Source organism: Salarias fasciatus, chromosome 22 (assembly GCF_902148845.1).
Source record: "Salarias fasciatus chromosome 22, fSalaFa1.1, whole genome shotgun sequence".
NCBI lineage: Eukaryota > Metazoa > Chordata > Actinopteri > Blenniiformes > Blenniidae > Salarias > Salarias fasciatus.
The window spans coordinates 12473397-12488898 of record NC_043765.1 but is presented as its reverse complement, the minus strand read 5'-3'; positions in this window follow the sequence as shown (position 1 = coordinate 12488898).

The following is a 15502-nucleotide window of genomic DNA, read 5'->3' as shown; positions in this document are numbered from 1 at the left end:
CTTGAAAAAATCAGTATGATTCACATATATTATGTTTAGGTGATATGAATGTGTGTACATCTAAATATGAGTATACAGGAAAAAAATGACATTACAAACTCATAGCAAGAAAATAAACATGCATGCAGCCCCACACAGTCCTGGATCCTGTTCACACAACAACGTCTCAAGTGAAACAGCGTTTTTGCGTTTTCATTAGATAAAAGTTTCATGTTGAAATGATGACACAAACACTAGAAATGATGTAGTTGACCAACTGGCAGGGGTTTCTACCAGAATCTTCAATCGGCACCTCTCCCGGTGCTCCCCTGAGCAGATTGCCGAGAAGCTGGGGGACCTCCGTCTGTCTCACAACATCTGTAATTGGATTATGGATTTTTTGACAGACCGCTCCCAGAGGGTGAGAGCAGGACCCTACCTGTCCTCCGCTTTAGGACCAGCACCGGCTCTCCACACCGCCATGTGTGGTAAGTCCCTTCCTCGACACCCTCTACACCTACGACTGCACCCTCACCTACCTGAGCAACCCCATTATCAAGTTTACAGAAGATACCTCAGTGTTGGGGCTGATCTCAGGAGGAGATGAGACTGCTTATTGGGAGGAAGTGGAGAAACACCTCCAAGTCTAAGGAAATGACTGTCGACCTGAGCAGGAGAAAACCGAACATTCGGGTACAGATAGGGTGGAGATGGTGACAGACTTCAGGTTCCTGAGTACCTACATCAGTGAAGACCTGACCTGGACTGCAAACTCCACTTCCTGAGGATCCTCGGGAAGAATAATCTAAAAATAAAAACTAAGCTCTTGGTGTTCTGTGGTCAGTGCTGAGCCACGGCATCTTCATGTGGTTCTCACTGCGACAGAGAGGAAGCAGCTCCAGGGGTCTTAAACAGGCCAGCTGCCTGCTCCCTTCTCTGGAGATTTACCTCAGGAGAGCCCACAGCATCATTAGGGACTCCTCACACCCCGCTCACTAGTTTTTTGAGCTCTTACCCCAAGGGAGGTGTTTCAGGGCAATACAGTCAAAAACAGTAAATAAAATGCCTCTCCATATAATGGCAATAAAGGAATTATAATTCTGAGTTGGCATGCCAGGCCACAACTTGGCGCTGTTGGTTGTTCTTGTTATAAACCACACACTCATGCGATCAGAGAACAATACAGTCATGCCACTCATTATTGTGATTATCCACGTGCAGAAGAATTATTAAGTATGCCTGTGGTGTGCATGCGCAGAAGCAGCATTTCAGAGATGTTTCATTTTCCCTCTTTTCCAAGAAGTTCAAAGATTTTCAAAAGGTTGAAAAAGGCTTGCAAGGTGAAAGACCAGTTTAGATGTAATGAAAAAATTCAAATCAGCACTTAAAAAATGAACAACAAAATAGGATTATCTGATTTTGGCTTCTGTTAGTGTCTTTAATATGAATCATTTCCATGGGGCTGTTTTCAAGAAGATCTCAATGTGGTGGAAAATCTTTATGTCATGACAAAAGTCAGTTTACCTTCCAAATTTAAAGACTGGTTTGAGACCGAGAGACCAGACAGCTCTCATGATTTCAAATGTGTGAGCTTGACGCTTCCTTGCCTCACACCTGTGCTGAACAACATCCGACTTCTGTGTTTTCTGTGGTGAGTGACAGATAGATGTAAAAAGAGGAGGATAAAATAACATTTGAGCAAGAAAGAAATCCGGAAAAGTGGGAAGTACAAGAACTGCCAGTCTCGTGCTCCTTTTGAAAGACAACGACACATTGTATGAACCCTTCACTGCAATGCTGGAGACATTTGGAAAGCAAAAACCATTCTGTGATCCACAGTTACTCGCCAGCGTACGGTTCTTCACCGCAGGGCCCGGCTCTCCGTTCGGACATTCTGACATCCATCTGTGTTCGTTCCAACATGTTCACAGAGCGAATCTCAGTCTGGAATCAACAAGCTGCTCGGCTCTCCACCCACCCACAACCACGGCAAGCCTGACTGAGGATGAAAATATCCAGCAAAACTAAATTCACAGCAAGAATTGTATTAGAGGACAGCTGGCACTGGAACATTCAGAGTAAAATATTATTAAATCGACCAGGAGAGTATTCAGTGTTCATCGTCTTGACTTCACATGAGGATCATTTGTATACGTAAACTACAGGTATGGCTCGGAATAAAAACCCCGAGTGAAGAAATCACATTGGAAATGGATATATCTTTTGACAGTGACATAACCTTCATATGATTAAACATATATTATCACCAATATTACTTGTTAGGAAAAAAAAAGAAAAAAAAAGATAAAGTCATTCATGCAATGTCCAAGGTAAATGTAGGCACATTTTAAAAATTTAAAGTCAGAAAGACAAACACAGTGAGGTCCAAAAAGTGGCACTAATCACAATTAAGTTATAAAAGAAAAAAAACAGTTTATTGACAGTTTTTAAACATATTCTATGAGGCAGACTGCACAGTGGTGTAGTTCGCATGTTCTCCCTGTGTGGAACTGCTCACAGTCCCATAACATACATGTGGGGCGCCTTGGTGACGTTACGATACCCCCAAGCATCTGTGTGTATGCTTCTCTCTCTTCGCGTTTGCGATGGCCTGGGAATCTGTCCAATCTATAACCCGTCTTTGCTCATTATTAGTTGGGATTGGCTCCAGCACCCTGTGACCCTGAACTCGATAAGGCAGTGTCGAAGGTGGATGGATGGAAATACCTTAGCTTCGGGTCTTATCAAGCTTAAATACACTGTGACAGTGCCTCAGCTAGTGGATATTTAGAAACTCTGCCCCTGATTAAGCCGTGCAGACATAAAAACAGTCACAAATTTGATATTGTGCTAACAGACATTTGGAGGGTGGTCTAGTAATGGGACAAACTGAAGATTGGGTCTGACAGACACACAATATAGACCTAATGAGGTGCAAACTGACTCATTTATATGCTGCTATTCCTGTGGTGAGACATCTTATTGGTTTATTTGTTTGTGGACTCTATAATAAATAAGGTGCTTTCCATGTTGCATCTCAAACTTTGACCTTGCAAATGGAAATCCCCTAATTTTTAATAATTTGCCGTTGGGTTCCAATGTATTCACTAACTTCCTCCACTAACAATTTCACAGTTTTGTTCTTTTGGGGCCTTACTGCTTTATTTAAACACTCTATAGTCACTGCAAGTCAACATGGAAGCAACACAGTTTCCAGCAGATCATTCTCATACATACGGATCTTAATGCATGCAACACACCGTATTGTTCTTAGTAAATAACCTGCAAAGTGAGTGCAATCTTTTCTGTAAAGATGCAGTTTGCAATACTATATGCAAGATTGCAGCAAATTAGGCTGTCAGTTTGAATGGGATTCTGAATGCACCAAAAACAAAAATGCCAAACAACAAAACGGCCACATCTCTTTAACCAAGGATCAGAAATATTTGGTGAAGAGTGCTCGATCACTTTCCAGAGGAAGTTGGAGTTTAATGTCTTGACCAACCAATCTCACTCCATGGAAACGTAGTGATTTGGACTGAACTGCCAGAAGACCAACTCCACAAAAGTCTTCAACAGGGGTCTCTTGTCCATCAATGGAAAATGAGAAAATTAATAATAATAATAAAAATAGCTTCAAGGCTGCATGAAGGATTAGATTCTTCGTAAATTATGTGAATTCACCAGTTTAGCCAACATGAAAACTGACAAAGTGTTTAAGCAGCAACAACTTAGCTGCTAAATCTTTTACTAATGTTTATATAAAAACCCATCCAACCAACCATCTGTCGATCCATCTTGTGAAGTACTTAATCAAAAGTAGTTCTGTTGATAGCTGAATAATGTTTGCATGGATGACTTGATGTAATGAAATCATTTAATGGACTGTGAGTCAGCTTATTCTAATAGCCATTCCCTGTGTAAAGTTTATATAATACAAATTGTATTGTATTGTATTATACAATCATCAAAAACTGACTGTATTGTTAGTTGTTTTTTTTAAGTATGCACAATATGATTGTCAGAAGCTCCCCTTTAATGGATTTAATGGCTAGTTCCTGATCTGTACGAAACATGTTAACTCTGGATTTTGTCAACGTGCTGTGCTGAAAAAACACAAAACAGGGATAAACCTCAACTGGAATTGATTTACTTGAAAAAGTAAATCACTTTAAGTTGCAGTTGTGCTATAAATAAAACTGTCTAGCCTCAAGCAGTGGAGGCTGCAGTGTTCAATTCGCAACACAATATCACACCTCAGTTTATGAGAGAGCTACACACTAAGAGGCTTAACAGGATTGAGGGTAAAATGTACCATTTGCTCTGAGAATGCTGTCAGAAAGAGCCACAGGATCAACAAAACTTGGTTACTGTGATCCTACTGGGGTGGAATTTGCTTGTAAAACTCAGACTTTAAAATTTCTCTCATATGTTTCCATTCAAATACTGGCCTAATGTTTGACTTTGACAGAAAACTGAAGGGCTGTCATCCAAAATAACAATATTACGTCCCAGAAACAATGGATTCCTCATGATTCGTCGTTTGACTGCATTCTGTGCCAGGCTGTACTCTTTATGAAACTACCCCGGTATATTTTCCTTCAGCTTTTAACTTGTCTTTGAAGCGTTGGAATCATGAGAGGCACATTGGTTCAGATTGTTAAGTATACAGTCTGTCCCCAGGAGTGACCCTTGACCCTGCTGCTCCCTGTGGGCGCTGCACCATGGCAGGTCATTGCTCTTAGTATATATAGTTAAGATTAACTATGAATAGGACAGATCAAATACAGACAAGTATTTTCCCCGAGGGGATCATTAAAGTGTGCTTTCTTTCCTTTACTGATTTGTCCTCCGCAGATGTTCATCCTGAGGAAACATCATCAGCTTTTTCATACGAGGGTGACCATTTTCCTCTTCACTGGTGAGCAAATGCGACTCTCATTTTGAGTCACCATATTGCTCATTGGACGACAAGTATTCGACATGTTATGTGTTTTCTAATCTACTGAAGGAAAGTTGTGAATGTCCATTTACACTGAATAGCTCGGGAGCTTGACAAAAGCCTGGCACTCAGGATTTTTGAAACCTTCATCAATTTAGAGAACACACACTTGAAGATAGCACAAGGCGGATCGGACAAGACCTTCCTCTTCTCACTACAGAGCACACCAACCGATTCTTCAGCAGAGTATCAGCTTCTTCACGCTCAATATTCCAAAGCTTGCGTCATTAAATGTGCCTTTGAACGGCTTCATTGACCTCTCAGGTATCCCGATGTTTTCATTAATCTCCACAATTGTGGATGTTTTAATTCCCCTCTGACCCGTCTTCTCTGTGGTAGCAGGGTTCATACATATTGAATGGCGAAGTTCAGTTCACCAGAGAAGCCAAAACCAGTTGGGGAAACCCACTACTGTGGCCAAAAAATGGCCCCCCCCCCAAAAAAACTATGTTAAATTATGAGTAAAATATAAAGCCTGGCAGCAGAGAGGATAATATTCAACAAGCCTCTTTCACAATACAAAAGGGGACAGCCGGATTACAAAAAAACCCTCCAGTTTCCAATTTCACCAAAGCAACAGCCGACAAAAGAAGTGATTCAGAAGCTGTCTCTTCTCATTGCAGAAGAAAAGTCTTCCGTACAAAAAAGAGACCGTCTCCTCATTCACTGACCAAGCAAGAAATGAAGTTAACGCTTCGAAATCATTCCCATGATGATGCCGTTGCCTCGTCTTCTCCCCCCAATCGCTCTTCTACTCATTGCCAGAGTGGTGATGATTAATGAGACAGCCGAACCACTTTGGCAAAGCCTGGAGCTCATAAAATTATCACAATTAATGCATTTAATTAATAGCAAAAACAGCTTGAAATATATCATGTACAATAAATTTGAACATATTTTGCCACTGAAATAGGTTTGGTATCTCAGGAGTTGATAAAGGGGATGTTTTCGGTCCACTAATCTGTGCTTTTACTGCATGTGTACACACTTTGCTGCTCCTGTTATTACTTATATAGACGGAATGGAACCTGCGCAGTAATGCGACGGCAGCACTGTGCATGTTAATGTGGCTTCTGCTGCTGTACAATTCCGAGAAGCGCTTTAAAGCATCTGATGTTCAGAGAGGTAAATACATTTTAGCGGTTCTACTCTAAAAGGTAAAATGATGACTCCAAGTGTATTCTTACCTTTGTAACTACCAGGAATTAGGCAGCATTGGAGAGAGCTTGCAAAGTCTCTCTCACACACACACACACACACACACACACACACACACACACACACTAGTATTAGTAAAAATAAATAAATAACTGAACGGTAAATTTCAGATTTTTCTTTGTTGTTATTCCTGCACTGTGGACCTTCTGTAATTGCCTCAAATGATAGTCCTATCCAGTTAGGCATGTCATTGAGTTAAGCCCGGTCTCCCCCTGCGTTGTGCTCATCATCTTCGTCTCATCTATGCCTCTCCTCAGCCAACACACAAGTTCAGCACGGGAAAGGCCTGTTGCCAGGCAACAGCACAGAGTGTATGATTAAAACTTTGATTTCCAATCTATCACCTGAGAGACTGATGTGGCTCCTTTCCTCTGATGCTCCGCGGAGCAGCTGGGATGGACTCGTGCACTGCATCTCCACACACATCAAATGAATCTTTGCTGTGAAATGAAACATTTGGTCCACATACAGTCACGGCCACTTTATCTTAAACCAACTTGACTTGTAGAAACACTCTTGGAGTGTCGCTTTAACGGTCAAGTCCGGACTCTGGGAAAGCTAACCAGGTTTTGGGGAACTTTGGTGGGGGTCTTTGGTCTCGCTTGGTGCAGATTGCAGCTTAAAATGCTGGATGTGTCACTTTGTCAGCCGGGTATTTCGTCCAATGTGCCTTGACTCCAGATAAAAGCATTGATAGTTAAGGTACAAGACGAGATAAAAGGATGTACAAAAACCTCATTCATTTCGTCTTTGTTGAAAGACAACAGGCACACCGATGGAGGTGTTACAACCAGGTTTCATCACTATGATTGATTTTAATCTGTCTGAGGCACTTTTATGCCCCGGTTGACTATTTGAAAGAGGAAAGAAAAAGAAACACAGTGTATGTGTGTGGTTTTTTTTTTTTTTTTTTTTTTTTTGCATGTCTTTTTCTGCAAAAGAGTACCTTTTCAGATTCCCAGATGATGAGCAGTGTCAAGGCACCTTAACAGTTTGGCTCCAGGCAATGTAGTGATACATGAATGCCGTTTATCCCTTGCAAGGGATGTGTATATAAAAAATGACTGCAGTGTGTATGTGTGTGTCTCCGTGTGTAACATCGCATGTGTTCAATATCACTAGGTGTGCTGGCAATCCGAAATTCATCTCGACGCTCCCCTCTGGCATCCATCCATGGCATCCCGATAGATAGGAAATCTAATCTAAAGGCCAGACTTGATATGATGGTGGCACACAGAAGTATGATGAGAAGGGAACCCCGATGAGATGTCGAAGTAAGAGGAGAAAAAGAGAAAAAAAAAAAAAATCCAAGGAGATGGAATGGAAAGCAGACATTGATAGACATTTTGTGGCTTAAGGGGACAGGAAAATAATGTAAAGGTCTTGGATTGGAGAGAAGAGGGAGACAAAAAGGGCGTTTGACATCGGATAGTGCTTTAAACGTGAAGACGGGGGACAATAAAGGCAGAGGAGATGAGATGTGCGATGTTGACAAACTAATGTGTCGGTCAGATTAGCAGAACAACAGTGGTTATTGAATTTTCATGAATACAAGGACCCCAGGTTGAAGACGCTATATCGCCTTGACCAACAGGCAGAATAGAGGAAAACAGCTGAAAAATGCCCGAAAACAGGCTAGAAAACAGCTATTAATGTCTGAACAGGTTGTTCATTCACCAAGGCTTTAAAAGAAACATCTCTAAATTTTCTGAAGAGACACAAGACCAGAGACATCATTTCAGACTGCCTTGACAACAGTTTACACAAAAACTGACATCTGGTAGAGACGTGCTGCTTTCACCGATTCCACACTGTTCACTCACGTCAAGACCACAGTGTGACAGTTATGCCGAACTTAATTCTTTCTGCTAGGTTATCTATAGATCACCAAGCAGAATGCATGAAGAAACTGAAATAATTGTCACTTTAAACAAGTCTTTTCTATCAATTTGTTCCCTATTCTCTAGTCTCTTTGCGCAAACCATACTTCGAATTATGTAAAGTTCAAGTAAAGTAACTTCAGCTGATTAATTGCTATTGTTGGAGTGAACCCCTGAGAGTTTGTTAAAGGTTGTGCCACCAGAGTCAAGATTAAAATAGAACAGGGTAACTATTTATTCTCTTTTCCTTGTTTACCAACAGGATCCAGTTTTGCTGTGCAGATGAAAAGAAGTATATATATATATATGCAGCAACTGGGAATTGCAATCACCTCAGTCTTGTGTGTGTATCTGTTATTCAACTGGAGTGTAAGAAATGTGTGTGTGAGGGCTTGTGGGGATTGTTTTTTGGGGTAGAGGTTGGAAGACCCCATATCTGGATCTCGATGTCCAAAGCAGATGGGGTCTTTCAAAATACAGCTTGCTTTTGTACGTATTCAGTGTAAATGTCAATGAATGGAGGAAGTGATTTGTTTGATGTGCTTTGTATTTTCTGTACAGCTGCAGAACCACAGACTGCACTGGTAGGTAACAGGGTTTTCCATGGCCGGCAGATTTCCTTCAGCATCCTAGAGAAGTAACGTCTCTACTGAGCTTTCTTCACCCGATGGGAGGCATTTGTTGTCTAGGTAGTCAGTTCCTCATTTTGCATGCAGATGATAATGTTCATTGTGCTTTGATCTTAGGAATTAATATGATCACAGGAATAATTTCATTGGTGTTTGTAGGGTAAAGGTTTTTGTCAAGGCACTATCACCTCAAATGCATATTTTCTCAGTAGGTTATTTCATGATTGTTTAATTGTACATTGTAGATCAAGGGTCATCAGGATCAAAGATGACTTGAACAGGTCCAGATAGAGGGGAAAAACTGCCTCTTGACTGTAATGCAAAATTAAATATCTCAGTTTTATTTCCTTTTTTAAATGTGTGCACAGCTATGTGTACGTGTATGTAGCTAGATGCTTGGATAATTGGTTATGGCGTGATGTCTTCAGCCATAATCACCTATGATTATGTAATGCCAGGTTTAAGTGAAGTACTGCAATGCACCATCAAAAAAAAAAAAAATCTTGCAGATGCTGACAATGTGATATGGCAAGTTTTGTAAAAGAATTGGACAAATGTCCGTTCAGTGTAGGATGATGACTGTTAATGATTTCAACACCCGTGAATGTTTTCTCCTGTATGGTGAGCTACATCGATGTATGTTCACCTGTATCTGTTCATCATGCACACATTGCCTGACTGTTGTGATTCCATCTTAGTTTTAGTTGCACTGAATTATTATTATTTTTTGTCCCGTATGCTTCTCTCACTATTTGGCCATGACGTTTATGTAGGCATCACTTTTAGTTGAAAAATATTAAGATATACAGCTTACTGCAAAGTATCCAAGTCAAACTTCTTGACTGTCTGGGTCTTTATCACATTCACTGCTTAGAGCCATGAGTTCTTCAGTTAGCTCTAATTTACTGTTGACAGCTGTGATGTGCCGTCGAAAGCTACAAAAGCCCACATAAAAGGTTGCTTAGTGACTCTATAGCTACTTTATCCAAGTTCAACTCCAGCCCACGGCGCGTCCATCTCAATTGACTCTCTGTAAAAGGTAGGACGGACCCTGGACTGGTCATCAGGCCATCGCAGGGGTAAAAGAGAGAGCCTGGCAACAGACCACGCACACACTTACAGTTTGGAGTCACCGATTAACCTTTGCATCTTGGTAGAAAGCTGAAGGACTTGGAAAACAACCCAGGCATGCCAGCTTGACACAGGCAGGCATCATCGGTGCTCAGTTTCAAGCCAGAAAAGCATCAACATGACTTCTAAAAAACAAAAAAGCAAAAAAAAACAAAAAACAAAAATCATTCATCAGTGACTCCCGATGCTTTTCAGACCTTGAAAACAAAACAACTCCATCTCCAGGTAGAGAGTGCTGTAGAGGCAGAGGATGATAGAGGCCTCAGGCATACCTGGAGTTTGAACCCAGTGAAGCTGCTCCAGAGAGCAGGACAGAAGAAACCCCTCTGCTGTCCACAAAGCCAGAAGGGCGGAAGAGAAAGATGAAGAGGCAGAGCAATGTCTGCAAACCGTTTTTGTAATCACATTCTTTCACTTTTGGCATCTGTCTGGACACTGCGAAAGGAGAAAACACACATATCAACAGTCCTGAAGCCTTGCCGAAAGAATAAAAGACAACACATTTCTGTATTTTCAAACACAGCTTACACAAGGTGATTAGTTTCTTCTTAACAGGGGAGGTGGCCATAAGGGAGATTTTATTATTGCAATGTGATTTATCATTCCACAGGAGCGAGGTGACTGAGAATTCAAGTCTATAGATTTAAAGTTGCACAGACCTCAGCGAGAGGAAATCAATGAATCAGGCAGACTCGGCTAACATGTTCAACAAAACAACTCCTCTGCCTTTAGGGAAGAGCGAGGTGGGATGGCAATTCAACAAGGAAACCACATTTTTGGCCAGTTAACAAGGGAACTAACATCAAGCTGTGTGTCACATACACACTTTAAAGGTCATTCTACACATAAAGGAAGCCACAAGTCAATGAAAAAAGATTATAAGTACTTTAAGTTTGGCTAATGTGATGAGAAAGGATGTTGTTGCAGCAGTGCTTGTTTTTACGTTTCTACAAGGAGAACATCTTTGTACACACGTGGCTTCTCCAGGTAAGTGGTTTCCTCCCATAGTGCTCCTAAAAACATGCATTTGAGGTGAAGTGGTCGCTCCAAATTGCCCTTAAGTGTGAATTTGAATGTGTGTGATTGTCCATCTCTCTGTTCGCCCTGTAATGTACTTGTACTCTGCCTTCAGCCATACTCAGCAGGGCTCAATTTGAAGCAGAAGATGGATGAATGAAAATAGCTTGGCCGTAACAGTATGTATTCCTTTTTTTTTTGTTTGTTTTAAAGAAGCAGCGTTTGTGTTTTTTCATTCAACCGTTTTTGATGTAACTTCATCACCCTTGAATTCCTCAACTTCTGCACTTTCCGTAGCAATATCAGTTACCCAAACTGCTTTGATCTTCTCAAAGTGAAGGTAAATACATACAACGGAAAGAGAACAGAGACGTTTGTATTCTTGAACTGGCAGGAACATGTTAGATCTGGTTTCTACATTTCGAACTTCAAGAGAGACTCAACTCCTGGGTGGAGGCTTTGTGGAAATTTTTTTACTTTTCAGCTAACTGGCCCTCCTTCACATTCCTAACTAATCACTAACTAATTCTGAAAAGGTTCTGCACAGATGATGAGCTGCAAGCTGTGAGAGCGAAACCAGGAGGGAGAGAAATCTATGACTCTATTCATTTCTCGGAGGCTCAAGAAAAAGAAAAAAAAAATCACTGTTCTTTAGCTTTGGTACAAAGTTCAACTCCAATTCGTCCTCAGAAGCTTAAACAAGCCATAATCCAGTTGTAATAATGTAACCAGTAGAAATGCAGATATCTTTTATTAAATGTAGGGAGTAATAGTAAGAAGTAATCACAAAAATTGAAAACTCAAGTATTAATAATATGCTTGATAATATATACACAATAAAACGGATTATGTTCATTTGAATGTACGGAGGTCATGTTTACTGATGGCATTCTGCCATCCCCTCTGGTATCTATATTTCTATGTCTGTAAAGGTAGAGTGATGATACACTCAATGGATCTGGTGTGTTGGAGCAGAGGAATGTCCATGTTAAGTTAAGGGAACTTCCCTGGTCAAAGGGCTCTTTTGAAACCCTCTTCTTTTGCTTTCTGCCTGACCAGAGGAGTGTAAACACAATTTGTAACCAAAGTTGCTGCCGCTGCGATTTCTTTTTCCCCATTTCTTGTGTCCTGGTATTCTCGCTTATCAACCTCTTGTGATTTCAACATGTTTTTTTGCTTTGGAGTTGATAAATTTACCCAACCGAGGCTGAACACCTCACACAGTTCACTTGGCAGGGAAACACAAGGCGATCGCAGCTCGCCAATAGAAAACATGCCGTCCCTCCAGGACCGGGAGTGCTCCGACTTGGTGGCTTTGAAATCGAAGCGGTGGTGGCTGGACAATGGGGGGAGAACTTTTATATGCCAAGGACATTGTTGTTGTTTAGTGATCAGCTGCGCTCAATATCACAGATCAGCGAGTGTACCAGTTCAAGCTTTTGAATGGAATTTTGTAGTTTCTTTGTAGGCAAACCAAGACGGGGCAAAATTTGTTCTATCACATATTTCAGCGGCAAGGCAATCCAAAGTGTTTAAATCAACAGAAATGAAAAGCAACAAACAGCAAAATGAAAAGATAATATAATGCAGATAACAAAAGGCCTTTTCAAAACATAGCAATAAATAGGAAGAATTAGACCACGTTGAAAAAAAAGCAATTTATGAGTAAAAGACACAGTGTAAAATGGGTGATTGCTTTTTGAAAAAAGCTCGAAATCAGAAAGGCCTTCAGCTGGAGTGCTCATAGACAACACTCACTGCCACAAAGCTTAATAGTGACAGACATCGACCTGGAGCCCAAAACCAGACCACCACAGGGTACAATCTGGCATATACCACAATATTCGGATGGGGGATGTGTAGAGGACATAATAGTACTGCAGTAGAAGACGGCGACTTTAATGACAAAGTACATTTAGAATCAAAGTCATAATGTGCAGGTGAATCTATGAAAACAATGCTGGAGGCTGCAAAATGATGCAACTATATTACCAGGGACCAATGTTAAAACCTACATGGTTTAGAAAGAGACTGTTTTTTGTGAGAAAATTTAGCTTGTGGATTTCTAAAATGAGATTATTTTAAATGCAACCTTTATATTAATTTAACTGACACTAAACCAAAGCAAAAAAAAAATGTTAAAGATGCTCAAATAATTATTCACAGGTTTGCTAAAATTTGGTTTTGGTGGCTGTTTTCAATCAAATTGGGCTGTGCGTTTCCCCTGAATTAAAATTAAACACCCCTGCTTTTTAGTCGCAGGTAATCACAATTGTCAATGTCGATATGTCAAAAGCAGAAAATACAACAAAAGGTATGAACACAGCACTGCTGTGATGCATTTTGATGTACTCGTAGCTTTAAGTTTTTATGACAGCTGCAATGGCATCTCTTTGGTTTTCCATTTATATTTCAATATATTTTGATGATGGCCTGAACGTACAGATAGCAAACATGTCAGACTGACCAACATGTCAGTTTTATCAAAGTTAATCTGATAATTGTTTTCCTATATGTACTCTAGTAATAATGTCTGACTTGCAACTTCCAGCTTTGCTTAGTTCATTTAATGCATCATATAAACTCTGTACAGCTGGCTGTTAAGTTAGCAACTCAGCCACCATCATTTGGATAATAACTTTTAATCCGCCGCCTGATTGCAAAAGTGTTTTAGCTTTTTATTTATTTTTTTATTGTCCACACTGTAAAAAGTGAAAACTTCATTCTTTCAGCCTGTGTGCCGTTTTTAGCGTGCCGGGATGCGGTTATTGGACACTAGCTATAATTACACTTTATTTATAGCGCAGCAGGACGTCTTGTCACTTGACTAGCGCACAATAAACGCACCGGAAAGAAAAACTGCCGGCTCATCGGGTTTCTTTGGGTGCTGTGAAGCATCCAGCGGCGTCTCGCAACGCTTTCATGGGGACTATAAAACACTGTGTGGATTCATGTCTTTATGTGACCACTATTTAACTTTTACAAGTCTAAATATCATTTCTTTACTCTTGGTATAATTGTTCTAATGTCATTAACTCTTATTGCTTTAAACTTTCCTTCTGGAGTGAAACCAGCGAGCTGCTCAGAGGGTACAGTACAGAGAGAAGGATGATGGTACGTCTTGCCTGCATGTCTGCTTGGATCTAAGCAGATTGGCTGTGACTGCTTTTCAAAATCCTTTAAACTTTGCTCTGTATTAATATAAGCTCAGTGATACTTTTCAAACAGATTGACACGTACGTGTATCGATCCGCGCGTGGAACGACAAAGAAGTGAGCAAGAACCCAAATTTCTGCTGTGGGAAAACTTCTGTTGAAGCTGGAGCAGCATTGATCGGGTCTTCACTCACTCGTACTGGATTTGAGCAGGTGAGCCGCCGCCGCTGCTTTAACCACTGCAGGCCTGACTGGTGGCGGAGCGTGATTGAAGTGGAATGACTGATGGTCTGATTTTGAAAAATACCCGAGGAGCCAAACGCGGCGCTGTATCCGACGGGTGTTCCACCCTTTGGAGTTGGCGCCGGGTGTTTTGTTCGCGCGGCCTCTCACAAAAGCAGATGGCTGGGAGCTTTTTCATTACGGAGAGTGGAGTTGATTGCATTCTCTCCGCCGCTCTCTGAAGTGTCTAAACGGAGCCACTGTATACAGTGCTCATCACCTCCGCGTCACACGGGGCTGCTGCAAGTCTTCATCAGGAGAGACAGCCAGAATGCGGCACATTTTAAAAAAAAAACTGGAGTGAATCTGATTCACTTTACATATTTGAGCTCATCTCTCTGCCCTAATGTCATGTACTCACAATGGGGGATGAGCGTCTCTCTCTGTAGTTTTCAGGCTGGACTCAATCTGTCATCAGCATTTAGACGCCAGAAGAGCAAAGAGAGAGACATGTAATCACAGTTTAAAGGCAGCGGGGAAATCAAAAGCGAAGCCATGCAGATGTGGGTTTTGGCCATGTGAGAGGACTGTAAACACATTAAACTGTCACTCACAAAGTTCCTACACTTAATGGGAAATCTGCTAATCAGATGTAAAGTGCATCAGAGTGCAAACACCCACAGACAAAAAAAAAAAATAAAAAAAAGGGAATGGGGAGTTTTGACACACAGTTTGGACCACTTAAGAGCTTCCTTCGAACTGGAAGAAATTTTTATACAAGTGTAACGAAACCTGACCTTTTATTGAAATGGTATTTCTCTCTTTTTGTCTGCTTAACAACAGAGCATGGGCCAACTTATGCACAGAAGATGTGAGCTGCCTCTGTTCCACTCTGTCATTGAAGTATTGAAGGAAAAGGAAGCCACAGCAGGGAGTCCTGACTTACAGATTATGTATTCATGCTGTGAAGGATGCTGAAAAAAAAAAAGAAAAAGAAACATATTTTTCACCATGGAAAAAAAAAAAAGAAGAATGCATAAATGCATATGTGAACATGGGGCAGTCAAAATACATTTCAACACCATTTGATCATATTGGAATTAAAGTTGCATCATGCACAAAAAACTCCTATTATATCTGCAGAAATCTGTCTCGAGGAAACGATCCTCATATTCTGCCTCAAGCCATGTGTCAATACTCCAAACGTTTTTTAAGGAATTGAAGTAAATGGCTAAAGTGATGGACAGTCACCAGAAGAAAAAAAGAATA